This window comes from Schistocerca cancellata, chromosome 11 (genome assembly GCF_023864275.1).
Source record: "Schistocerca cancellata isolate TAMUIC-IGC-003103 chromosome 11, iqSchCanc2.1, whole genome shotgun sequence".
In the NCBI taxonomy this organism is placed as follows: Eukaryota; Metazoa; Arthropoda; class Insecta; order Orthoptera; family Acrididae; genus Schistocerca; species Schistocerca cancellata.
In genome coordinates, this window is record NC_064636.1 from 120,200,084 (window position 1) to 120,227,544 (window position 27,461).

Consider the following 27,461-nt stretch of genomic DNA (forward strand, 5'->3'; position numbering starts at 1 on the left):
CCACACTCATATTGCGGAGATTAAGTTTTTCAGATAATTTCTAGGTTGCTCCGTCGCTGAAAATCAGCATGGAGGTTCAGCATGGAGGTTCATCCTCCAGTGATCCCTCCGTTGTGGCGCGAATCTGAAGGCGCCGGCCGCAACCTTCCGGGCTGCAGACGGTACGGTTCGAAGTGTAACAGCCGACGAACGGTCTTCCACACACCTTGCTGCGGTATTCAGAGTTCGCGGCTTGTCGCTGCTTTTGACTTCTTTGTACAAAAATCTCGCTCACCCTCCTCCACGGCCGCAGCTGCAACATTTGGTCAAACATCCCGCACATTACAACACACGAAAACTCTTCTCTCGCCTTGTCGGCATTTTCGCAAGGCGCTGCATTCGTAAGATCAGGTGTTCGGCACAGTCTAAACTCGCTGAGGCGAAAAATATTTCGGAAAATGTAGAATTCTGGAAACCAGTGAATGATTTATTGGTAGCCCTGTATTTCGCCTCCTGTGTCGTCTTCCATTGCTGTGACGGTATGGTCACTGAGCGACTCAACTCATGATTTCGATCCCGTTGTTGTTTTGATGTGACGCCACAAGTTCTCTTAATTATTAGTCGGAAAGGTTGACAATGTTGTATTTACAAATTCTTTTAATAATATAGATAATATTTGCACACAAAACCTGCCTCCAAGGATTCTCCTGATAATGTTAAGAATCAAAGTACTTCTGTGCATCTCCGACTAATCACCGCAACGCCTAATACTTCATTCACAAAATGTAATAGCACTTCTGTACTAACTAATCACATACTGCCAAAACTATGTAGTGACTTCAATGCTACTACCTATACTGCGTACATTACCATCTGCCATCTTGCCGTAAGCAATCAACGATAACGTACGTAAATGTTGGGTATATGCCTGCTTGTATTCGACTTTTATTACTCCTTTACAGTACACTATTCAGTAAGTACGAACATGCAAACCAACGCAATTTCGCACCTGACTGACGAACTCATAGACCAAGACACAGGTATCGTTAATAGGAAGTGTGTGTTTGAATTCCGTAATTAAATCTAGAACTTCTTTCTGTGCAGCCTCAAGAATGAAAAATTAATACGTCAACGGCTTTATTCTTCCTGCAAAATAATGATGAGAAATTTATATAGCATAGTGTTTTCTAACAGGTATGGTGAGCTATTCATTAACTTCTAATTCACGTCTTGTTAACAATTTCCTTGCCTGAAATAGCGATTACAAGATACGAAGTGCCACAGCAACTGACCTAACGTTCTTCAAAGGGCAGATGGACCTGTACTATATCACTGGCTTGTACAGATAATGTACATCATTTTCTTTACCACTCACGAATGATCCTGCGTCCTGTTTATTTTTCATTTAAGGCACACCGATTCTGTAGCTGATTTCACTGTTGCCCTTCATCTAGTAATGTAGTGTCCGAACACAAAGCTCCGACGTCATTTGCATGGGAAAATTTAGTCGATAATTTCACATCTCCAGACAAAAACCGATCGTGAAGGTTTGATATTTTGTACAGAAACGAATATTCTTTTAAATGGCGGTTAACGCAAGTACTGATCAGCTTTTGAAAGCCACCTAACAACTTATTTTTTGAAAATCGGAAACCGGTAACGGTTTTGTGTAAATAAACTTTGCATATCATATTCGTGGTTGACTGCTCTAATTAAGTTATAATCTTTATAATTTTACTACAGCCTAGTTTCTCATGCTGTTTGTTTTCGAGAATGCAGCGATAGATAGCAGGCACTATATAGTGTGTCTCAAATAAACATGAATATTAATCAAAAGACCATTAGTAATTGATACGCGTTACCACTGCATTGGAAAGCACGTTTCCTCATAACATTAGCAGTAAAAAGTTCAACTCGATTATCCTTTATACCATTCAGAAGACACACTAGATGATACCGATAACTCTCGTCATAAGTATGCACGATAATATTCTTCAGATCCATTTGTTCCTTTCTAGGCCACTCGGCCAATGGGTTAACAAAAATTTGAAAGCGCACGAAAGACTAGAGCTTAATAGTGCGACGCAGCAAAACGGAGCAAACGAAACAAAACCGTGGACGGGACAGCACGGTCTGTATTCGCCTGGGACGTGTTGACTGCCCGCGCCCACGTGTCAACAGGCGTACGAGGCTGGCTGCAGCGATGCCTCTTTGTGCGAAGGCTGCGTCCGTCTTGTGCACACGCGAATTTACACAGGTGTAAACGTACGTTTACACTAGCTAAGAACTGTGCCCAATGCTGAAAAATACTGAACCTGCCGTTCCAATTGTATTAGGATCCATGACAACATCAAAACGGACATAAGACACTCGTCGAAATGTAACGTGCATAAAATATCTGACACAGCAAGAATTATTGTTACTGTAATATTCCATTTCTTTGGCTCTGCTAACTAACAACCATACTGGAACCTGTCTGCCCAGCCGAGACCTCGGGCTATGCAACACATCACTTTTCCACCACAACCTATATTGGAAAAAATACGTAATAAAGCAGTTATGTAAACGTCACCGCGTCACGGACTGTGCGGCTGATCCCGGCGGAGGTTCGAGTCCTCCTTCGGGCATGGGTGTGTCTGTTTGTCCTTACGATAAGTCCCATAAGATTTCACACATAAAAAAACATCACTGCGTTATGTTGTATGCGTAGGTATATATGACGTCACGCAGGACATCATTACGTCACGGGGCAATGTCGACACCCCCTATCGGTAGCTGCGACCTGCTCCAGCTTAGACAGTCGCCTGTACTGGGAAGACGGGTATTTGCAGAACCTAAGGAGTGCTGATGCTTCAAAAAGGTGAAACAAGACGGAAGTCAGACAACGACAAACTTTTTTAAGTGGCTAACTACTAAATGGTTTATGACCAAGTGGACGACAAATGCGACAGCGAAATTTTCGCGAATCGCTTTTTTCTTCAGCAGAGGCATGGAAGTACCGGGTGCTCGTAAGTAAAATGTTGCCACTCACCGAGGTCCATTGTGGTCTGTAATTACCGTATGGCAACGAAACTTGGCAGATATGCTAAGGCGTTAATGCGAAACCAGTTTGCACCGGAGTAAATCAGTTCCGATTTTAGTTACCAGGTGCGAATCTGTCGTTGTGCAATGCCTCGCCGAAGTCTTCGGTGCTCATACTGAACAAATTGTGCAGCTGGCGGTTAGGCCGGTATTACACTATCAAATTTCTTTGTCAAAGATTTGATCAAAGATGTAATCAAATATTCCGTCCAATATATTTAACAAAGATCTTTGACATAGCGCTGGAAGGGGTATTACACTGTCATCAAATTTTTCGTCAAAGTTCAAGATGGCTGACAACAACTTGTTATTAACCGCAGCAGTTGCACGTACCGCAATTGCATTGTGTGCACATGCGGAAAAGAAGTGGGGGAAAGACAGGAACCATACATACGAAGTTGACCGTCTTAAATTCCTGGGATTACAACTTGATAATAAATTCAGTTGGGAGGAGCACACCACAGAAGTGCAGAAAGGGCCTTAACAAATCTGTATTTTCAATTCGAGTGTTAGCAGACATAGGCAACATAAAAATGAAAAAGCCTGCATACTTTGCCTACTTTCATTCCATAATGTCATATGGGACAATATTTTGGGGTAAATCTTCAAGTCAAACAAAAGTTTTCAGAGTCCAAAAGCGTGTAATATGTATTATTTGTGGAGTAAATTCACGGACGTCCTGCAGAAACCTCTTCAAAGAACTGGGTATACTAACTACTGTCTCTCGGTATATTTACTTCTTAATGAAATTTGTCGTAAATAATATATCTCTTTTTCCAACAAACAACTCAGTTCATACATAGAATACCAGGAACAAAAATGATCTGCACAAGGACTTAAAAGCACTTACTTTAGTTCAAAAAGGGGTCCACTACTCAGGAACACTCATCTTCAATAATTTGCCAGCAAACATAAAAAATTTAGTTAGAAATAAAGATCAGTTTAAAAGGAGCCTGAAAGACTTACTACTGGCCAACTCCTTATACTCCATTGGCGAAATTTTTAATAGAAACAAATGATGTATTTATTCATACTATTAGTATTGTTATTTCAGCTTAAAAAAATCGACATCTTCCACATCCACGAGGATCTCCTCAGCACGGATCTATGGAACGAAAAACTAATCTAATCTGGGTGAAGCCGTGGGTTTTACGACGACACGATAAAAGCATTCAACAAAACTTGTTACGTGAGCTTTCAGTGGAAGACGTCAAGTCGTACATCAATTACTTAAGAATGGATGAGCATACATTTCTGTATGTGCTCAATGAAGTGTATCCTCATATCACAAAGCACAATATTCACTTAAGAACTGCTACATCTTCAGAAGACAGGCTTACTGTAACACTCCGATTCCTTGCTACAGGTTAGGTCAGGTCTCCAATCTTCTTAATCTATTTTTGTATTCAGGGTGCCTCACGTTATAAAGCGCCTCATTAGCTTCAGACATCTCTATTAATTTTGTAGTTGTCGGCACACACCAATTGTATTTACCGGCAATGGTTATAAAAACACTAAAAGACGACAGAACGCTGCAGCGATGCTAGCGCTCCATGTGGTAACATGTCACATTGCAATGAACAGAAGACAAGCGATTTCTTTGATTAAATATACAGCGAGGCCCTAGATTTGATCAAATATTGGACGACATTTGACAAAGTCCCTATTACACTATCAAATATCTTCGACAAAATATTGGACAAAGAAATTTGATCGTGTAATACCGGCCTTAATAACAAGATCTACATTCTGACTTTCTCACTTGTTTGACCCTTCCTGCCCACGTTCCGTTGCCAATCCATTACATATGGAAACATTTCTATACGTCTTTCTTCCGTTGATAGAGCCATTTGGTGGCCAAAATCGGAAATAATTTCTTTCCAGTGTAAATCGGTTCCGCAAGGGGGCTTTAGTATACCAAGTTTCGCTACCATACAATAGTTACAGTCCACACTGGACCCCTGTGAGTGGCTCAACTTCAGATTATGAGCACCCAGTGGTACAGCACCGTTACTGCCAGCCCAAGTATCGTGTGAGACACCACACTGTCAAAGATTCTGCTGGTGGACAGAACACGTGAAGAATTAAAAGCACCCAGAAACATTGTACACATTCGTAAGTCACCAGCGATCTTAATCCGTTATTATGGGCAATCGATGTGTGCCTCAGAGAGCGAATTCCACACATTCTCGACTAAATGGCGGCCTTTTTCTGAAACTGTTTTGGCTCCGGCCACTCTTCATCCGTCAACGTCACATTTCCCGACAGTTCAGCACTACTAATCTCGCTACTCACGACACGTTTTGGACAGGTCTTCAATTCGGTGCATCAATTGCGTTGCACATTTTGTGACAGCCGAGTATAAGAACGGAAACCACCACACACACTTCAGTGTCACGAAAGTGACAACCAGTTGGAGCTCAGATTTCGGGTTACGCATTATTCATAAAATTCGTGGAACTTTTATTTAATCATCCCGTCCCTCACGAGTGAAGACAGTCACTCTTATGTGACATCACGCGTCCTGTGCTGCGATTGGATGCGGGGAGCAAACTGGACAGTCGCTGTGCTGATCTAACTGTTCGCGAAGTTAAAGTTAGCAATTTCATAGTTTTGGTACTCAAATTTGCGTTTTATGACGATATGCAGTCTAAATGATACACGATATTTCAGAACTCTTTAAGATTTTGAGTACTTTATCATGCTAAAGTGTCGGTAAATCTGGCGTCAGTGGCTACCGATAATTCCCAAACAGTGACTTACCATCAGTAAAGGGTAAGGCTTCTGTAGCAGTATCTGCCTAAACGAAATAATATTTACTATAGGTTTCAGTCAAATATAATTAGCAAATGCCGCCAAAAATGTAATTCCGACGTGATTCAGTGCCCTGACGGAAACTAATAGCAATTCTACCTCGATTCTCGCAAATATTGCACTGGAAATGGCACAAATTAAATCTAGATCTGCCGTCGTTATAGGCCACATATAAAAATTTACACCGCACTTTAATTGTGTCATTTGAACGTCAGATAAAGAAGTTGGCAAGTGACAGACTATCACCATCATTCATTCTTTGGTCGCGTAAGATACGACTAATGCGCAAGCACGATTGCGACAACTTTTCTGCACAACGAGCCGCAGAGAACACGACGCGTCCCAAAGACCTCTCATGCGTTGCTTTGTCTCTTATCTGGCAAATAATAACACGTAGCAGCCTGACAAAGCACTGCAGAGTTGGGTTCAAATGGCTCTGAGCACTATGGGATTTAACTTCTGTAGTCATCAGTCCCCTAGAACTTAGAACTACTTAAACCTAGCTAACCTAAGGACATCACACACATCCATGCCCGAGGGAGGATTCGAACCTGCGACGCAGCGGTCGCGCGGTTCAAGACTGTAGCGCCTAGAACCGCTGGGCCACTCCGGCCGGCGCTGCAGACTTGTATAGAGGAAAAAAATTGTGGTGTGTGATCGCTTCTCTTTGATCAGCAAATCACAAACGAAACGTGACGTCACAGAACGATAAAAAAGAATAAGGAAGTTTTAATTCATGAAAAGCAAACATTACGATAAATTTTCAAGAATTCGCCAACAAGCAACCAAATCTTCGCCTCAGTCTAACGTAGGTTGGGGAAAGCAACAGATCGCTCGTGCATCACAACCTAAATTCCAGAAAACTGTAAAAATACTGAAATAAACACAAGTGCTGCGTTTCATCGTCAGAAACATATCGGCATGACGCCACGAGTTCTGATTCGCGAGTGGAGTACAGGATTCGGAATGCCTACGCGCTAAACAACTTCGGACGTCTGATTACTTTGCAGACGAGTTAACGTCTGTAATATCTGATGTTAAGCATGTTAGTGAGCAAAAGTTTAGGAACAGTTTGAAATTATACTTAACGTGTGTTCGAAGTCACCAAGTGCACAATCTCAAATGGTGGGTGAATAACGATCGCGTATTTCAGCGACGTGCGTTACGTTACCTCACGACACGCCAAGTTTACAACTGTGATACTTTTCTTACTGTGTGAAAGCCGTAACGGCAGGTTATACCTTTGATTGCGTACCTTACAACATTTTAGATGTTCAAATTCGGCCAAATTAAGCGAAATATTGAAAAATGAACTTCTGTCAGCCCTGCAAGACGCAACAGAGGCAACCTGCAGTCACACTCGACTGTCGGTCCAGAATTACAGACAACCACGGCTGCTGGAATCAGTGGCAAAAGACGCCGTGTCGCACTGAAACTCACTCAGCCCGAAGTGCTGACTGTTTGATGGTTTTCTCATACTTGCGTCCTCTACGAACATTGGTTATTTCGTTGCAGTGACGTAACCAGGACCGGGTGGTTTACGTTTCCAACAACAGTGGTACGAGAAATCTGCAGGAATCGACAATGGTACATCGAAACACTGCCCGACTGAATGTGGCGCTATTTTCCGTTCGTTGCACGCTATTCTCGCTCAAGGTATCAGCGATTAAACGGCTGTAACAAGGCGATAAATAACGAGTAATAAATTATTAAACACTCGACGCACTAATTTAACAAACGATTCGCCATCCCTAATGTTCGTATCGATCCTAATTGTTAAAGTAAGACACTGTATTAAACAAGAGCAGTTCCGTCGTGAGTTTCGCGACAAGCCACACAAAAGCGAGCAGAACGACAGCCGCAGCTTCCAAGTGACACAGTGGAGGCCGGCTGCCCGCCTCACCTGTCTCTGGTGTTCTCGCCGAGAGGCGGGACTGCGCCGCCCGCCGCCACACGCCTGGCCGCTCCGCCACAGCTGGGCCGCACAGACAGCCGGGGCGCGCGGCTGCCCCATTCCTCCCCCCCCCCCCCCAAACAACACGTTGACGTCATGAGGCTGAGTTGCTAGCTAGACCCACGGCATGCGAGGGAACGGCTGCAGCAGAGCGAGCGAGGCGTCTACGTCCGTGTCGGCACTGCCGGACCGACTGCGTCCATCCACGCCACAGTGCGTTCATCTCGTTCCGTGCTATACAGCTGGTAACAACCCTCCCCCCCCCCCTTCTTACACTGTGCTCTCAAAACCGGATTTCGGATTTCGTAAACCAACTTCCCAATACCACTTCTGGTGAACGCAACAATGGAACCAAGACGCTGTATTTTCGTCACGGGATGAGTATAGATGCGAAGATTGTATTCGTACTTACGCATTAGCTATTCACAGTCATATGACACATTTGTAGTCAATGCAACCGACGTGGTTGTGTTGGGTCCCTATGGGACTAAACTGCTGACGTCATCGGTGCCTAGGATTGCACACTACTTAATCCAACTTAAACTAACTAACACACTAAGGACAGCACACACACCCATGCCCTACGGAGGACTCGAACCCCCAAAGGGTTGGGCCCTGCAGATACAACCGACGCGATGTCTTCGGACTGTTGCAGACAACAGTGAGAGGCAGGCGGCAGTTGCAACACAGGTTTCGGCGAGCTCGCTTTAGTGCGCCCCATTGTCTGTTGGCTGCCGTGTGTAAAACTAACTCGTGCGCCTTAATACGAGGAGAAGAAAGTGTTCTTCCTCTAAAACGATGAAAGAAGAGTTCCCTTTCTTGAAGTACACCATGACTATACAAACATACGCTGTGTCGTTCCGTGTTTCTCATTGAACATGGCGGACGTGTCGATAAAATATAACTCACAAAGAAAAACAAGCACCTGTTGCCAGTTTTTGCAAGAATTTCTAGCAATGTAACTTTCTTTTCAAGTACGAATAAACTACAAACAGAGGAAGATTTTGGCGTATCATGTTGAAAATTATGCCACATTGTAGCGTCGATGCCGTGATGGCATTGGAAAAGTTTTGTGCTTGTGGGTGAAGCCAGGGAAAAGCTACGGCCACTTATGTGACACGCTTGGACAGTCGATACGACGAGCGGTCAAGAATGTCTTTTAGATCTGACGACCAACATGCATCCATACTTTCAACGCATGCAAGGATTTTTAAACAGGTTTGTACAGTCATTTGGGTTAAAATTGTTTCTTTTGAAAGAGAGTGTTCAAGCATTCCTCATTGCTCCGTGACTGGCCAAACTATAACGACTTTTGTTCCACGTGTCAGTCTGCAACCACTTGCATATTAAGCACTGCCTATAATTCACTGCCGTCCATCTAGCCCGGGAAACGCATAACATGCAGATGTAGACACCTACCTTAGGAAATGTACACATATTCTGTACTCATCACGGCCGGCCACGTTCCTTGATACACAGCCGTGACGTCACAACATGGACACACTCGTCCTCTTTATTACGGACGACTCTGCGGCGCCACACGTGCAGCCCCTACCATCGACAGAGCTCGGCCTTACAGTCTTCTACTCACGATGATACGCTTAGTATTGCAAAAGATTTGTCCTACTATTAAGTTTTAGCATTTGAATCGTGTAATGTTTCTGCTGCTACAGCTTTAATATACTCTCAAAACATATAAATGGCGTACATCTAATCGATAGTTACTAAAACGATGATTACATGAGCCAAATGCATAAATTTCCATCAGTTTATTTACTGCATCGACAATCGAATCGTACAACCTTTGTTGTCAAAGGGTTTTTGTTGCAGTTTGCTTCCTCCTCTGCGAAGTAGTGCTGTGATTTCTTACACATTCCAGCCACGTATCAAATCGGTATGAAAGTTTCCTTGATGACAATAGAGAAGAAATTCGTCGTTAGTAGGTGCTCGTACGAAGTTTGGTGCACGCTCTAAGACGTGTCCAGAAAGTCCATGTTAGAAAATTGTACTACAAACTGGCACGTATCGTACATGTTCCTAATTATTGAAAACCATGTCCCCTACACAGTTGTGAAGCTAAAACTAGTGTGTGCTATTAGAATCTTGTCTTTAATGTAGTGACTTTACATAGGAAAGCCTCTGAGGTGCTCAGAACATTTCTGTGAATGACGCATACTACTTTTGTTTCGATCAGACCGATGCTTCGAAGTAAATATCAAAAATTGCAGTTACTGTTCCGTAGTTTATCCACATACGCTTCCGGAGGCAATATGCAGCGGCTTTCAGACTAATCCAGATTTCTAACAAATGAAGCTACGTTGTCTTCTTGTCTTCAGAAACTGACAGCACCTCTTAGTTCCGACAGGTTATGCTTAACCGTTCCTCCATGTGGACCACAACGTCACACACGCTGTTAGTCTTGTGGCGCTGGTATAGATTGAGACCAGAAAAAAAAAACGATAAAGTCATTATAAATAAGTTCCTTCCACTGATTTCTGTGTATGTTATCCAGCTCTCTGTGTATGCAATGCTTTATTTGGGACGTAAGGATGCGTCTCTAGTTAGTAACGGTAGCAAAATTTAGCCCACAGCTGAAACTCTGGTTCCAAACCAGAGACACCATGAAATGATGTCGCCCTTACTAACGAGGCGATGAAGCGAGTTGATCAACTCGGGTAAATTTTCTGTTGTTTTTTTTTTTTTTTTTTTCATCGCTTGCGGGGATAGACTGAAAGAGTGTACTGATATCTCTCTTAATCATCAGAAAACACGATAAGAAATGGTACTCTCTCCCGATGAAACTATAAGAAAAACGTTCACCTCATCTTCGTAATCGCATTTCTTTCCAGTTCGCCGCTCTGTAGTTCGTTAGTATCATATAAACGGACGATTAAAACGACACGGAGTTTATAATAAACTACCGCGAAACCTGCTGTGGGCATAAAATTCCGTTACAACTGCAAACAGAGGTGCTGGCGACGGCATTCTTGCGCTAGACGCCGTCCGTGTTCTTACCGAGTTAAAACCTTAGTGGCAGTTCGACAATATTTTAAAATATTTTGCCCCACGTAGCGACGTACATGATTCGACGAATTGGTCTGGAGAAACGCCGCTGTCTCGATTGAAATTACTGTTGCGAAATCTGATCTGTGTGGCCTCTCTGATAACAGACAACGTAAAGCAATATAATGATTTAAAAAAGTCTGTACCCACCGTTTTGCGTGGATAACAGTACTGTAAATATTTTTGTCTGAAACCAAGGTGCGAAATATTACACAGAGATAGGTCGAATTTACTTTTTCGGTAATTTCTCTCGCAACCGCAACCGACAGAGCTTTGTCACTGCCTCAGCGACTGATTGTTGCTGTTAGCATAGCGGATTGTTGCCACTTGTAACTCTCCCGCGAGTAATGGCTGTTATATGGAGTAAATGAGAACGACAAGGAAATTTGCATGCATGAGTTTATCACCGAAGTGAGAGTGAAACCATATTTGACGGTGAGACTACGTTTTTAAAATGTACCCACAGCACAGCCTCGCGTATCCCTCCAGTTGCGAGTCGCGTGTCCACTCCCACATGTGAGCCACACTGACAGTCGCTGGCCAGTTTTACCATCTTAACGCATCCGCACAGTTCCTGTTTCGCACTCGGCACATTCATGGATGGCCTTCTGTCTCAGCTGCCTCCAGCTGATGTTACTCTACATTCCTGGGAAGGAGGCGATTGTGTGAGAAAATCTTCCGGAAAACATGCGTAGAAATCGTCAGAAAATACCGTCAAAATGTTTTTATCCAAGCCAATTAACACATGTGATACTTTTATTATGCTCACCTGGATGACACTCGTTTTGCGGAATAGGGATAGCGGTAAGGAGTAGAACTTATTTACACCTCATAGTTTTGAAGACATATTGGCTAGAAAAGTTCCTCTAGAGTCAAGGCGAAGTCTTAATCACGTACGTTGGATTAGCGGATACATTGTCACCAGCCATCGTGAACATGTAATAATCAACTTGACAGCGTCGTCTGTTTTTTTATCGATGCGAAGTTTGAACTCGTGGCAGTGTGCCCAGTTGTTCACCTTCAGTTTCTACAAATTGCATTCGTTAAACCGTAACAGATAAAAAACAATCCGTCTAGGGCCTTTAACCACTAAACATGAGAGGAGGAAGACTGCATTCAAACCAACAACAAATTTCTCTGAAAAGGCGATGAAAAGGAAAAAGCTCCTGTCAGTGGTATTATTTTGTCGTGTTGCTGATCAGCGTCGATCGGGAGAACGAAGATCGCCAAAGCTTTCTTCATGCGTTCGGCCATAGAGGTAAACATATACACGGAGCACACATCTGTTCTTAAAAACTTAAGTGGATTAGACAGTCACGTTATCTACACTTGCAATCAATTACTGATTTCAACAATTGATCTTGTTGTATTAGTATCACACATGTAGCAATTCAATTAACCTACTTTCCGCAACAGTCACAATGTTAATGCGATAACTATTCCTGTTACGTTTGGCCAAGTGGGACGACAGCAAGCGTTTCAATCACTGTCCTGTCATTTCTTTATTTTCACAAACGACAGAACTACAGTAATTCGACGAATTCCTCATCTTGTAATGTGGCTCATATAGCTGGCCATTTCCACAGAAGACTAAATTTCGCGAAGGCACGTAGTTTTCTGGCCATTTCCTCAGGACTGCGTGTTACGTGTGGCATTATGCTTTAAGAAGTAACATCGGTAATGTCCTATTTTTGTACGGAATAAAACGGTACGGTTTTGCTTAATCCGGTACAGATGCCGACACAATATCGAGATAACAAGCGTAACGTACCAAAAAACTTTACAAGTAGAGCAAATTCATAATAGTGGGTTAGAGGTTCTATCGTGTCAAAAATTTTCGTCGTTTATATAGTTTTAGATCTGACCACCGACATAGCCTACTTTCATCCAACCCAAGCATTCTGGAATTTGTTTGCTGCGTAGCTTGTGCTGTCGTTTGGGTTCAAATTCCCCGTGTCGAAAGTGTGTCCAAACATTCGTCAGTGCTCCGTCAATGGGCAAACTGTAACGACTTTAGTTTCACGTGTGTTTCGGATGGTTAGCAGGCACTTTCATGATACGTCATAGCGACAGCTCACCGCCGTCAGCCCAGCCCTAGAAACTCATATGCAGATGCATAGACCTACTGCGGAGAATTTACGTATGTTCTACATATATCGCATTCCATGAGACACAACCGCGACGTTATGACCTCTGCACTCGTGTCCTGTTTATTACGACCGACTTTCCTTCCAAACGCCACATATGCAGCCCCTACCTTATGCTCTGTTCACTAAGATGATACGTTTAGTGTTCCAAAGACACGTTCAGAGTACCAGGAAACAGGACCGGTGGCGCGAGTAAACATGTTCAGAGCACATAGGGACAGGTACAAAGGCGTGCGGGTTAACACGTTCAGAGCAGTTAAAGGGTTAACAAATAGATGACGTATAACTAATAGGTAGATTGCAACATTTCGGGTTACAAGTGCCAAACGCATAAATTTCCAACGCTTGATTTCTGCCTCGACAATCGAATCGCGCAACTTCTGTTGCCAAAGTGTTAACGTTGTAGTTGCATCTTCCTCCGCAAAGTAGTTCTGCGACATCTCACACATTTCGACCACGTATCAAATCAGTATCAAAGCTGCCTTGATGACGACACAGAATACATTTATGATTAATATTTGCTCCACCAAATGTGTTGTGCACTCTACGTCGTGTTTAAATATTTCTTACTAGAGAACTGTACTAGAAATTGGCGACAGTCATACATAATCTTTGAAAACCGTCGCCAATCACCGGAAACACTGTGTACTACTAGAATTTTTAATTTGTCATTGATGCGTTGACTTTTACGTAACAAAGCGACTGTTGTACTCTGAAGATTTGCATGCATAATGCATACTACGACTCTTCTGTTTTGTTCAGCACGACGCGTCGACGTAAACATTTTGGAGCCAGTTTAGTCAGAACTGGTAAAATATTGGTAGTGTGTGAGCTACGCGTTCTTTTGGTCAGAAGAAACTGATAGATCCTCTTTGTTCCGACAGGTTGTACTTCGCCGTTCCTGCACGTCACACAGAGTATGTTACTTTTGTGCCGTAGGTTTATAGTAAGACAAGAAAGAAAAACAAAAGACACCTGAGATCAGTATATGTAACGAAGTGATTCATTACCGTGTATGTTACTCACCTCTCGGTGTGTGCACTGCTCTGTTTGGAAACTGAGGAAGTGTCGGTAGCAAACTTTTGTCAACAGCTGAATCTCCATTTCCAAACTGGAGGTCGCCCGTACTAGCGAGACGATGAAGCGATTTGCCCACTCGGGGTAAATCTGTATTTTAGTTTCGTTGCTTAGGGGGACTGAAACAGCATAGTGTTGTCTCCCTTAATCCACAGAAAACACGGTAAGAAAGGTTACACTATTCCGATCAAACTACAGCTAGGAAAAGCCTTCAGCTTATCATCGTAATCGCAGTTCTTTCCTGCTGACCGCCCTGGCCGGCCGGAGTGGCCGAGCGGTTCTAGGCATTACAGTCTGGAACCGCACGACCGCTACTGTCGCAGGTTAGAATCCTGCCTCGGGCATGAATGTGTGTGATGTCCTTAGGTTAGTTAGGTTTAAGTACTTCTCAGTTCGAGGGGACTGATGACCTCAGAAGTTAAGTCCCATAGTGCTCAGAGCCATTTGAACCATTTTTTGACCGCCCTGTAATTCGTCAGAGTCAGATAAACGGACAACTAAAATGATGCGGTGTTTACACTACATTGCTGCGGAAACAGCTGTGGACCGGAAATTCCGTTACAACTGGGAACGGAGTTTCTCGCGACGGCATTCTTGCGCCAGACACCGTCCGTGCTCTTGTCGAATTAGAACCTTAGTATTTTAGAAAGGTCCATCGCCTTTGATTCGGCGCCGTATCACTACCGTCGTGCTGCCAGACAAGGTGTCGACGTCTGCGACGCTGTTTCCCCACGTCGGGACGTAAATGATTCGGCGAACTTCTCTACTGAACAGTCGCTGTACATGTTGGAAGTTGTACGAAATCTGATCTGTGCGGCCTCTCTGACGACAGAAAAATATGAAGCCCTTTTCTTATACAAAAGAATGTCTTGTATTTCCCTGTTTCTCGTTGACAACAGTGCTCTAAATATTTTTACATAAAACGCTAGGCGAAGTGTTACACTTAGATGAGGCAAGTAAGAAACGAGGGAAAATGTAAGAAAAATGGCGCGCTTACCAGAATTAACTGTTCCCGTCGCTACTCATATTCATGTCTCGGCAGGGCGTCTATTGCTGACACAATATGGTGACGTTATAACATCGATACGATCCTGCACTGCCACCTGTAATCGAGTGACCCTGGACTCAAATTCTTATTACTAAGGTACTGAAGAAACATTTTTTTTCCATTTTAATGTGACTAATTTTCGGTCTAATATGCGTCTAATACACTTTGAAAACGCAAACGGTGGACATGTTTCCGACCGGTTTCTACTCTTCTGGCTATAGCCGCCAACTAATAGAATTATTAATCGCTCTGTCTGCTGATTCAGCAGAAGAATCGCCTGACGCGTCCAGACGACATGTTTACATTGCTGTGACGTCTTCTTTCCCGAAATGATGCTGTGGTCTCCAGCACCTTTCGGTCATATATAAAGCTGGCTCGTACTCGTCGTGTTTACAATGTGGAAACACGTACAGTTATCATTTCTGTAGCCTCTTGTCAAGCATACCGTCCATTCTGCATCGTGTTTGAATAGTGGATACCATAAAGCCGTGTACCAGTAAGCGTAACTTTGGTTGCTCAAACGCTTCGAAAGCTTTAACGGACGTGGATAAAACTTTTGAACATCCCTTTGTGTGCAATCTCCTCCTCCTCCTTATATTTTTACTGGCATCCGTAAGAAATGCATACCCTCCACCGTTTCTTAATGTCTCCTCTCATATTGGATAAACACCGACAAGTTCGCTATATCAAGGACAGACGCCTAAAAATTATGGAGCTCGCAACATGGAGGCTTCTTCAGACTAGCAAAACCTATTAAGTTTTAATACGTAAACATGACTGGAGAAAAGGGATATCCAAAATTTTCGTCTTCTGAATGTCGTGTTTCTTGTAAACGTCGTACCGTTCACCTTGCCTGCTCAGCAAATAGGCTACATGGAAATTCGCAGCAAATATTAAAGTCTGGTCGACGGCGGCGTGGTGCAATAGACCATTGCCCATATATTTTAGGTATGTATTGAGATACTAAGAGAAGCTAATATTACAGTATTTAACAGAGTCATTACTGCCTAACCAGAGACGATACAAAAAGAACAATGTAACCAACGGAGTTAAAAATTTTGTTTTGTTTTTAATGCTTGGCAATTGACCAACGGTGCATAGTCTTTTCTTTCATTAATACAACTTCTGTGGTGTCTCACGTGTTGCCCCATAATAACATGACTGACACTTGTCACGATACTTATACATTTGCTACATTACTAGAGGACTTTCTGTAATCAAGAAAAGTATTTTACATCTATTTTCTTAGCGCGTTTTAAACGTAGCGTAGTTACCGTCTACTCAGTTTTAAAGTTACAGATCACTACGAACGCATTCCGTCATTTTGCCGTTTTTAGTTATTTCTATCAAAGATTAAGTGTACTGGACTCGCCGAGAATTCTACCAACATTCTGTCCGTCTGGCATATACAGGGTGCGGACACACAATTTGACCAAAAGTGTAGAGCACAAAGACAGTATCAAATGAAGGAATCTGAGTATAGAAGCTAGAGGTTGCAAATGAATAAGGCGCTGCGCCAGTGTGAAAATGGTGGTCACTTTTAACATTTACTACAAATCATTTTGTTACTTAAGTGGTGGCTCAATTGCCATTCATTTTTGCCCTTTAAAGAAATATTGAAGAATGAAACATGAACACGTTATTATATTCATTTCTGAAAAAGGACAGTCTGGTACGTCAGCCAAGTCCGATATGCGTGTAAATGCTGCTTTAAATTCATCAAGTTCTCACCGTGACGATTGGTGCTGTTTACGTATACATATTCTGTAAGTTACCCATCATTTTGAGTAAAGTCATCTGAATGTCAGATTTAAATTACGGTCCTGTAGCGCTGAAAATATGCAGTTTCGTCCCGTAGTTACCGTACACAATTTCCTGTGTTTCATGCTGTCTTTCCCCCGTGCAGTTTTAGTCAAATGTGTTTTCCACGCCCTGTATAACGGTGCTGGATCGCTAAAATTGTACTCTTTATGTTATTCCCTTTTCACGTACGTTACACATATCTGACTGAATGACTTCCAGCCCGGTCGTCCGCCTATATTCCGCCACGTCACTGGAAAGCCAGCACGCGATCCACAAGATCACGAAACCATCGTCAGATTCGCATAGTGACACTGTACTGATTGTGAGCACATTCAGACACGCAGACCGTAGTAATGTAGAATCTGAATTTATCTTTCCGCTAATTCTCCGTCTTCTTCAGACCACACAGCTCCGTCGCTGCATCAGCGGTCGATTGTTGCTGTTGGCGCCACGGAATGATGACAGTTACATTCAGTTTTTCTCCGAAGTACGAAGGATTCTACGAAATGAATAAAAACGAAAAGAAGTAACGAACGCGGCAAGGAGCAGTCAAACTGCACGTTTCGGGTAGTTTAATGCGATGATAATTTTAAACGGTAAGGTACGTAGGGGTATGAGTTAACAGCCATCACACAAATCGACATTCAAAGCTACGCCCTCCACAGACAAACTCACTAAAGTTAACGTCCTTACCACATCGCATGTAACACACAACTGTCCTTAACTATTTCTTATGAACTACACTTAACTAAGCCTGTAGTTCATTACGAAGTTGTCTATTACTACCACTACTCTCGTATTTTTCTTAGGTAAAGTACGAGCAAAATACACGAGATAGCAGTCTGTCTTCTACCATGCAATCATCCAGGAAACAGTTCCTCCAGCCAGAGCATATCCTATTGCGACACAAACAGATTTTGTAATTATCTGTACCAGGAATTCATCTGTAACATTATAAACTGAATATTTAATAAAAGAGAGAACCGAATTACGTAACGCATAGTGTGAATGTATGTTGCAATTTTGGCGGCAAAAACGATAAACAACCACAAAATGCAGAGACTTAGCTACAAATGTGTTCCATCATAGGGCTGTAGTGACAGCTAAGTCGTTCGTGAAATCTCAATGGCGACCACAGCGGCGGAGGCGCGTTTAGAGACAGAGGAACCGAACAGCAGCAGCACGCACCGACGTGTGACGTCACACGGAACCCCTGTCTCCGTTGACGACGCGTCACGTGTTTCGCCACATATACTCATTTCTCTTTATCGATGATTTCGCTATTTTTTCACTTTGGAACATCAGTATCTTTTCTTGGTATCAGCAGAATCAAATTGAACGCGCTGTATAATACTTTGCAACAGCTATGATTATTAACAGTTTTACATTATACTTTTTACCAAGTACTTACTCGTTAGTTACCGTATTTCGTCACTCTACACTCAGCTTCGAGCAAAATACGTGTACATTTGAAACTTGGCCAGCTTTTACAGGCTACACCTCCAGTAGTAATGGGTGCATAAAATTTATGTGTAATATACACGCAAAACGTAATCTACGAAAAAGACAAAGGTCAATTCGTCTTTCTTTTTAAGTGAAACACTCGAATCCCTCCCTGCTTGGGACAACGAACTAATGTCTGAAACTCTGCCCACAGCACAATTTCGCGTATCCTGCCAATTTCGATGTGCTTGCCCAGTACCGTGTCCCAATCAGTGATCAGTTACGTCGATTTTAATCTGTCCAGAGAGTGCCGTACCGCCGCCCACACATTACTCGATACTCTTCCTGCGTAACAGAAACTGTCCGGCCTTTGCCTCACGCTGCTCTTCAGATTTTCCGTCACAAGATCCGCCAGACAGCCGGTCGCTCCCAACACGTGACTCACGACGTCCTTCTCTGAAGATAGCGTTTCCTCCACCGTCATACCTCATAGAGTATGCTTCTTGTTACCCCATGCCACGAATGGTGCTATGTTTTTAGATGTACCCAACAAAAAAAAGAAATAAAACGTATTATTTTAAGTTGCTGAAAATTACACTTCGTAGGGAGTACGCTCGAACGTGATATTCAGATCATTTTTTTCCTCCCTCTAAGAACAATAACATTCCGTGTAGTGTTGGAAAATCACACGAAAGGAAGGGTTTGTTTATTTCCATTCTCTTAAAAATCAAAACAAAACGTAAACTTATTTCATGGTTTTAATACATACTTATTTCATACCGGTTCCCACGGCTTTGCTCGAGAACGAAGGCAATCTGTAGTTCACACCGCGTTGCCCCACTGCGTTATACGATACCCTCTGGCACAGCGCGGAGGCGGATTTGAACTCGCAGCCGCCTGTCTCTCTGACGTGGCAGTCTTGCCCGCTCACAGTTATTTCACGTTACCTTCTTTCATGCTAACAGGGAACAGATTTCGACGTACGGATGCTCCGTTTTATTTCACGAAAATACGTGATTTGCGCCGAACCCGCGATACGGGAAAGCACATTCTGTTGGCGCCTCGCGATGCAGAAAGCAGTTGCGGAGGATGCAGTGTAGATGTTGGCCGACAGATGGCAATATGCGACCTGCATAAATAATTAGATGTTACAAAGAAATAAACAGTGCAAAAAAGGCTAATACGTCTATCGGGCGCCATTCTGTCACACAACCATGAAGGACAATGTATAGAGTATAATACTGGAAACAGGATTTATGATACGGTTTCAAATACAGCTGTAAATGTAGAAAGGAGGAGGAATGTAGAGTGCAAAAATATTTTTTTTTGTCTGTCTTCCCGTTCTGGAAAAGGAATGATATGTGAATATTCACTTTAATTGTGCCAACGAGAATATGAAACGTACTTTAAAAGTACTACATATGGTTAGCAAATGTGGTTTTCATAAACCGATCTCTGAGTACCATTTCCGGTTCGTTATGTGAACACTTTCGTATCGATTCTCGCAATGCGGTTTCAGATGCCGGTTTTGCTACTGTATATTAAAAGTGAAAGTCCACACCACAGCATTCCATCATTTTGCGGTTTTGAAGCATATTCGATTTTGTCAAAAGCTAAGTATTGAACTGCTGAAAATGCGGTTAGTACTCCTGTCGCGTCGTGTCCGGCATATGTAACGGTACTCGATGGCAAACCTTGCTCAATCTGCACTGCTCAAGTTACTCCTATTTTTGACACACGTTACACGTACATCGCTTAACAACTTCCAAACGCGTCGTCGGCCAGTGTTCCGCCACAAGCACGAAATAGTAAAACCATCTTCGGTTTCGCATATTGACGGTGTATTGATTCTGAAACGTTTAATCGGACCTTCAGATCGCAGTAATGGAGAATCTGACTTTATCTTTCCGTTGTTTCTCCGTCTCCTGCAGTCCACGGAGCTCCGTTCGTACAGCGATTCATTGTTGGTGCCAGCGCTCCAACATGTCGGCAGTTTATCGCGAGTAATGGCTGTCTGCTGGCGTAAGTGGAAACAGGAAAAAATTAGCACAGTAATAAGCGAGTAAACTTGTACACGATAAATTACGTCGATGGGGCGCACATAAGTGGGATTAGGCTACATAAACCCACATTTAGAGTTATGCCTTCACAGACAAACTCGCAAAAGTTATCTTTCGTCCCAAACGAAATTAGGTATCGTTTTCTTCACTGAAAACGATACTGACTTGCACTAACCACTGCTGGCGTCATGTTTGCATGTGATAATATTTTCCATAATCGATCATTCTCGGAAGCTAAACGTTTGGTCGAACCATCACCGTAATTACATTTCTCCTCAGTTCTTAGGTTTTCAGGCCATCAGCAAAATATATGCGCACAATTACAAAGACGTGCAATTTATAAAATGCTGCGAAAAGAGGTGTGAAATGAACATTCCGTTACAACTGGGAACGGAGTTTCTCACAGCGGCATTCTAGTGACACACGCTCTCGGTGTTCTTGACGCGCCAAATCTCAACAGCAAATTTATCCAGCCGACTGCAGCCGTGCTGCGAAAGAAGGTGTCGATGTCGGCATGCCGAAAACGTAAACAAATGTCCGATATCCTCTGCAGTCTCTCAACGCTAAGACAACAGCCGCCGTGCCGGTACAAGTTACTGCTGAACGTTCTCGTCTCTACGGCCTGTCTTTTGACAGAACTGATGTCCCTTAGTTTTAAGTGAATACACATAACGTAGCTAATTTTGGCTAATAGCGATCGTAGTTTAATTACGACGCTATGGGAGAATGAAAACGGTGGTCAGATTGAACAGTAGCTACGACATACTTACCTTAATTAGGAGGTAGCTCATTTTCGTTTATTTTGACGTTTTTAACACATGAAGCATGATCATGTGATTGTTTTCATTTCGAAAGAAGTGCTGTCTGGTACGACAGTTAAATACGATACATGGAAATGAGATGCTTTAAGTTTATCTTGTTCTCACCGTGAAGACTGGTTAGTCCAAAGACTGTGTTTAGGTATACATTTTCTGTGAATTACCTTTCATTTTGAGTAAAGACGTCCATATGACAGATTTCGGTTACGTTCCTGTAGAGCCTACAATACGCTGTTGCGACCCTTAGTTGCTAAAATTCCTATGTTTCACACTATCTATTCGTCCTACACCTTTGGTCAAACGTCTTTTCCTAATCCTGTATAACGCTGCTCGATGGCAAACCTCGCTCAACCAGCACTGCTCAAATTATTCATTGTTTTACATACGTTACATATACGTTGTTGGACGACTCGCAACCCGGTCGTCCGCCTATATTCCGCGATGTCACTGAAGGCCAGCACGCTATCCACAAAATCACGGAACTGGTACCATATCTGCATATTGCCACATTACTGATTGTGAGTACATTCACAAATCCAGATGGTAGTGATGTAGAAGCTCCGTTGACTTTTACGTTAATTCTCCGTCCCTTGCAGCCGTAAGACCTTTGTCGCTGCCTCAGCGAATGATTGTTGCCGCTAGCGCCGTGGAAAGCTGGAAATTTAAACTCTCCCGCGAATAATGGCGGTGGTGTGAAGTGAATGTAAACGATTAAAAAATTTACGTGCAAGAGTTCGTTATCAAAATAAGAGTGAATCCTTGCTTGACTCAGCGACGTAATGTTTGAAATTTTCTCATAGCAGAACCTCGCATAGTCCTCCAGTTGCGAAGAGCGTGTCCATCCAAACACGTGAGTCTCACTCCTAGTCGCTGGCCAGTCGTACCATTCTAAGGCATCCGGACACCGCTGTTCCGCACTCCACACATTCACAGGTGGCCTTCTGTCACAGTTGCCTCCAGCTGATGTTACCCTAAACTCCTGAGAAGCAGGACATTGTGTGAGAAAATCTTCCGGAAAACAGGTACAGAAATCGTAAAAACATAACGCCAAAACTTTTTTATCCACGCCAGTTAACGCGTGTGATACTGTTTTATTATGCTCACCTGGGTCACACGCATTGTGGAAAATGGGCGAAGCTACAAGACGACGTGGAACGTATGTACACTCCAGGGTTCCTAAAACATAGAAGGGCTACAATAATTCCTCTCGCATCAAGGCAAAACCTTAATCATATACGTAAAATTGGCGGATACGTTGTCACCAGCCATTGATTGTGATGATGTAATAAAAGAAGTTGACAGCATCGTCTATTCCGTATTGATGGGAATTTTAAGAGCAGTGTGAGACACGGTTTCGCTTCCTGCCAATGTTTTCAACTGTTGGCATTCTGTTTCGACAGATTGCATTCGTGCCTCCAAACAGACAAAAAGAAAAGATCTAGCGAGGGCCTTTACACACTGTACGTGAGAGGAGGAGGACTGCATTTATGTTAACAATTAATTGACTGGAAAGGGCGATAAAAAGATAAAAAAAGTTGTGTCACCGATATTATTTTGTCGTCCATCTGGGCAGCATCGATCGCGGGAACGAAAGCCACCAAAGGATTATTTTACGGTGCCTGACTGCCTTATACCCCGCTCGTTTGCATGGTGACACTGTGGACACACATCTCCCTTACCTTGGACCATAGAGACACACATATACACTCCTGGAAATTGAAATAAGAACACCGTGAATTCATTGTCCCAGAAAGGGGAAACTTTATTGACACATTCCTGGGGTCAGATACATCACATGATCACACTGACAGAACCACAGGCACATAGACACAGGCAACAGAGCATGCACAATGTCGGCACTAGTACAGTGTATATCCACCTTTCGCAGCAATGCAGGCTGCTATTCTCCCATGGAGACGATCGTAGAGATGCTGGATGTAGTCCTGTGGAACGGCTTGCCAGGCCATTTCCACCTGGCGCCTCAGTTGGACCAGCGTTCGTGCTGGACGTGCAGACCGCGTGAGACGACGCTTCATCCAGTCCCAAACATGCTCAATGGGGGACAGATCCGGAGATCTTGCTGGCCAGGGTAGTTGACTTACACCTTCTAGAGCACGTTGGGTGGCACGGGATACATGCCGACGTGCATTGTCCTGTTGGAACAGCAAGTTCCCTTGCCGGTGTAGGAATGGTAGAACGATGGGTTCGATGACGGTTTGGATGTACCGTGCACTATTCAGTGTCCCCTCGACGATCACCATTGGTGTACGGCCAGTGTAGGAGATCGCTCCCCACACCATGATGCCGGGTGTTGGCCCTGTGTGCCTCGGTCGTATGCAGTCCTGATTGTGGCGCTCACCTGCACGGCGCCAAACACGCATACGACCATCATTGGCACCAAGGCAGAAGCGACTCTCATCGCTGAAGACGACACGTCTCCATTCGTCCCTCCATTCACGCCTGTCGCGACACCACTGGAGGCGGGCTGCACGATGTTGGGGCGTGAGCGAAAGACGGCTTAACGGTGTGCGGGACCGTAGCCCAGCTTCATGGAGACGGTTGCGAATGGTCCTCGCCGATACCCCAGGAGCAACAGTGTCCCTAATTTGCTGGGATGTGGCGGTGCGGTCCCCTACGGCACTGCGTAGGATCCTACGGTCTCGGCGTGCATCCGTGCGTCGCTGCGGTCCGGTCCCAGGTCGACGGGCACGTGCGCCTTCCGCCGACCACTGGCGACAACATCGATGTACTGTGGAGACATCACGCCCCACGTGTTGAGCAATTCGGCGGTACGTCCACCCGGCCTCCCGCATGCCCACTATACACCCTCGCTCAAAGTCCGTCAACTGCACATACGGTTCACGTCCACGCTGTCGCGGCATGCTACCAGTGTTAAAGACCGCGATGGAGCTCCGTATGCCACGGCAAACTGGCTGACACTGACGGCGGCGGTGCACAAATGCTGCGCAGCTAGCGCCATTCGACGGCCAACACCGCGGTTCCTGGTGTGTCCGCTGTGCCGTGCGTGTGATCATTGCTTGTACAGCCCTCTCGCAGTATCCGGAGCAAGTATGGTGGGTCTGACACACCGGTGTCAATGTGTTCTTTTTTCCATTTCCAGGAGTGTAGACGGCGCATGCCTCTATCACTGCCGTGTTGATGTTTGCAAACGAATGGATGAGACAGTTTGCCCCATTTGCATCTAAAGTTCGAATAATTCAACCGTTTTTTACGTCCCGGCAGATGTGTACTACACTACAAGTATCTGTGGCAGTTGTTCTGCTAATGTCACACATGAAGTAATTCAGTTAACCTTAGTTCCCCAAGACTCGCATTCTTAATGCGATACGTATCCCTGGCCATTTGGCTACGTGAAATGACAGCAAGCGTCTCAAACACTGTCCCGACAATTCCGTATTTTGAAGAACGACAGAAATACTCATTCAATGAATTCCTGCTCTTGTTGGACTTGGCTCATGAACCTGGCCGCTTCCACGAAAGATCAAATGTTTCCTGGTCATTTCCTCATCAGTATGCGTGATAAGTTTTACAGTACTTTATAGAAGAAATAACATCCGTAATGTCTGAATTTTACTCAGAATAAGAGGCTATTACTTCTGCTTAATTCAGTACAGATACCGACATCATATCGAGATAAGAAGCGTGATGTACCAGAAAATGTTACTGGTGGAGGACACTAATATAGTGAGTTACAGATTAAGAGCATGTCGACCGACGTACATCCCCTCTTTCAACCCTTGAGAGGATTTTGAACAGTTTTGCTGCGTAGCTTGTGCAAGCAGTCATTTGGCTTGAAATTCTCCCTTTTGAAAGAATGTGTCCAAACATTCCTCAGTGCTCCGTCATTGTGCGTAATGTAACGACTTTGGTTTCATGTGTGTTTGTAATGGCCGGCAAGTACCTGATTCTTAAGCAGTGCCGACAACTCACTGCCGTCTACGCAGCCCTGGAAAAGCACATGCAGATGTAGACACCTACTTTAGATAATTTTCTAACGTTGTATACACCGCGGCTGACCTCGTTCCATGATACACAATCGTGTCGTCATAACATGGACACTCGCCACATATGCCGCCCCTACGATCGACAAGAGCTTAGGCCTTATACTCTTCTATCTAACATGATACATTTAGTATTCCGAAAGATTCGTCCTATTATCAAGTTTATGATTTTAAACAGAGTACCTTTTTGTTCTGCTACAGCTGTAAAAACTCTTAAAACATATCAGTGGCGTAGAACTAACCAATCTTTTGGCGAACCAATTACGATCGCTTTGTTTTCTGATCCCACAATCGAATTGTGCAACCTCTGTCACCAAAGTGTTAACGTTGTAGTTCCTGCCTTCTGGGCAAAATAGTGCTGTGATTTCTTAGACCTCCGACCACGAATCAAATCCGTATCAGAGTTGCCTTGATAATGACAGAGAAGAAATTTGCGATTAATAGGTACTTGTACGAAATTTGGTGTCCGGTCTCCGACATGTCTGAATAGCCAATACTAGAAAGCTGCATTAGAAATTTGCGCGAATCGTATGTGTACCTAATCTTTAAAACCATGTTCCAATTATGGCAAACAAATTCGGCCGATTGTTCTGTGGTCTTTTGACGCTAAGACAACAGCCGCTGTTGCGAAATCTGATCTGTGACGCCTCTCTGATGACAGAAAATGTAAAACCTTTTTATGATGCAAAAAAATATCTGCATCCCTCGGTTTTGAGTTGATAACAGTATTGTAAATATTTTCGTCAAAAACACTAGTTTGAAATATTAAAGTTAGATAAGCCATGTAGAAAACGAGGGAAAATGTTGGAAATATGGCGCGCTTCCCAGAATTAACTGTTTCCATCGCTTCAGTTGCGTAACATATATTCAAGTCTCGAGGGCATCCCTCGCTGATACACTGTGGTGACGTCACAACAACGACACTCGCGACTCATTCACTGCGAAAGATCCCGCACTGTCGCGTATGCTTCCTCTGTAACCGAGTGTGTCTGGCCTGACATTCTTCTTACTAAACTAGTACACTGAGCACTCGTAAGTCTCGTGCGTTTGTGAAGAAACATTTATTTTTTATTTTTTTTACATTTTGTTGTAATGTATGTCTAGTACACTTTGAAAACGCAAACGGCGGAGATCTTTCCGATCGGTTTTATCTCTCCTGGTTATGGCATCCAAGTACATAATTATTTATCGCCTTATTTCCTGATTCAGCAAAAGGATCGCACGAGTCGTGTACTCGACATGTTTACGTCGCTGTGACATCTTCTTTCCAGAAATGGTGCTGTGGTCTCCTCCACATTACGGTCATATATAAGAACAGACCCGTACTCGTATTGTTGACAATGTGGAAACACGTAAAGTTATCATTTTTATAGCCCCCTGTCAAGGATGCTGTGCATTCTCCATCGAATTTGAATAGTGCATACCAAGAAGCTGTGTGAGAAATAGGTGCGCAGCCTATATCTACACTCTTATCAAAACCAACCCCTAAAAAGGCTTCCAAAAATGTAACTTAATGCGAACAACGTTATTTCATGCGGTCTGAAGCTATCGGTGTGAAGGTATATGACTGTTGCATTGGACAGGAAGTTATTTTTTGTTTGCATTCAACCAAAAGAATTTCGCTTAATGTTTTATTAAATCGAAACATACAAACACGGTTATGTCTACATCTACATCTACATCCATACTGCTCAAGCCACCTGACGGTGTGTGGTGGAGGGCACCTTGAGTACCTCTATCGGTTCTCCCTTCTATTCCAGTCTCGTATTGTTCGCGGAAAGAAAGATTGTCGGTATGCCGCCGTTACTAACTACAAATGTGTCCTTAGTTCCCTAATAAAACAGTACACACTGCGAGAGCTGAATGATATACACAAGAAATAATGAGACGTCGTAAAATATGGTGATATCAAGCGCTTTTTTCTTTCAAGTCTCGATGTACACGGACGGCACAAGAGTGACGTTATCTGTGTGACGCTTTGCTGTACGTGCATGAGCGATGAAGCATAATCTGCCGAAACAAACAGGCGCTATCAGTTTCTTACGGCCAGAAGAAAACGTAGCTTCATATATACCAGTCTCAACTGAACTGAAAGCTGCTAAGTATTTTCTCCAGAACCGTATGTAGATAAGTTCCAGAACTTTAATAGTAG